The following is a 1,904-nucleotide window of genomic DNA, read 5'->3' on the forward strand; positions in this document are numbered from 1 at the left end:
AGAGAGATGTGCAGCAAGTGGGCCTGTTGTATTCAGATTCCTTTTGAACTGAACATATGAGGGAGCCAGTCAGACACCCCAGGTCAGTAAACACAGCACCATGGCTTCTCAAAACAGCCAATAATTCAGTCACTAAAGAACATTTAAACATTTAACTTTCAAAATGTCTCAGCCGAGTAGTTTAAGGTCAGGAAGAAGAAGACTCTGTGTAAGGGAAGTATCAGACGGTAACTTGTTAGAAATGCTGTACAGCGACACTAGCGGCTGGCTGACTCAATCGCTCTTCCTGCAAAGCGATACACGGGAATACGGGCAGCGAGCGAGTGGCCAGGCGGAACACGGGGACTTGATTGGGACTTAATGTATCGATACTCGCGGCTGAAACAATCAATACCTTTCTGGGGAACAAAATATCGATATATATCGCAGGATCGATCAAATTGCTCAGCACTAGTCTGCATTGTGTTTTTTTCCTCCCCCAAAATGTGACAAAATGCTGAGATATTGTTCACCCCGTAAAATCAGGAAGCCGCTCAAGACTCCCCGTGAAGCTTTGCGACCCTAGTCAAACCACTGGTTTAGCATGTCGCATATAGTCATATAACATTTTAGATTTGTGTATTTGTGCAGCCCCCTGAACTGTCCCTGTTAAGATGTGGTAAACTTTCCTTGTTCTGACTGATCATGTGTCTGTGCTCTGATCTGCGTTCAGTAAGGAACCTGGCTGCAGTTGAGGAGTTCAGTCTGTTTGACGATCATCACATTTTCTGAGCAGGAAAAAGCCGCCCCCCCTGTGTGTGTGTGTTTGTGTGTGTGTGGTGTGTGTGTGTGTGTCTGTGTGTGGTTGTGTGTTGTGTGTTGTTGTCTGTGTGTGTCTGTTGTGTCTGTGTGTGTGTCTGTTGTGTGTCTGTGTGTGTGTGTGTGTCTGCGTGTGTGTTTTCTTGCTGTGTTTGCAGACTTCCAGGCTCGCAGCTCGCTCTGACAGACGCTCAGTGAAGCAACAGCTCGGCTATAAATACACGAGTCACAGCGGAGGCTCTGCTGGCTGCACAGTGTCTGTGTTTACACACTGAACCCTGACGACTCGCAGACCCTCGCCTCACTGCTCACTCTTACTTATTTATCTTTTACTCTGCGTTTCAAACCGCCACAGAGTTTCCCTCCGTTTTTTGGTGTGGACATTTTGTGTTTCCCCGAGTGCTCTCTGTAATCTGAGGAGGGAGGCTGGACACAGACGGCTGTGTTTGGGGCAGAGCGGCGATGGGAGACTTTTGGGGACATATTGCCAGTCAGAGGGTGGCCAGAGCGATGTCACTGGTACGTATCTTCTTGTCTGTAAAGTTTGTGGTCAGCGGCCTTCACGCTCATGAGACACGAATGTGATCGACATGTTGCACTCATAAAACATTTGAGGAAATGAGATTGTTTAAACAGGAAAAGAGCTCGATAACAAATCAGGGCTGAACCCACGCGTGCAAAAACCTCCACAAGGCAAACGCTCGTACAGCCATCGTGCCTCAGCGTACGCAGTCACATACCTTCAGCACAGAAATGTGAGGCTCACTTCTTCTGTTCACATTTATTCATGGATTCATCAGTTTCCCAGAGCTGAAGGTGAACCCACCAATATTCAGTCCCAGAAGGAAACACTAAATGTTTAAGAATCCTCTCATCATCATTTCAGCTTTCAGGGCTTTGTGTATAATAATGCATCAGTAATAATAACAATAGATTATACATTTTAGTGATTTTCTGATTAGATTCAGTTTGTTTTTGGATTTATAAAATATATATATATATATATATATATACTGAATGTGACAGCTGGTATATTGAATCTTTGAGCTGGAAGTAAAATAGTTTGCACCAATATGACTGCTTTCTTAAACAAATAGCTTTAAGTA

The sequence above is a fragment of the Morone saxatilis genome, unplaced genomic scaffold (genome assembly GCF_004916995.1).
Source record: "Morone saxatilis isolate NCDOM2014 unplaced genomic scaffold, NCSU_SB_2.0 Contig24, whole genome shotgun sequence".
NCBI classification, from domain to species: domain Eukaryota; kingdom Metazoa; phylum Chordata; class Actinopteri; family Moronidae; genus Morone; species Morone saxatilis.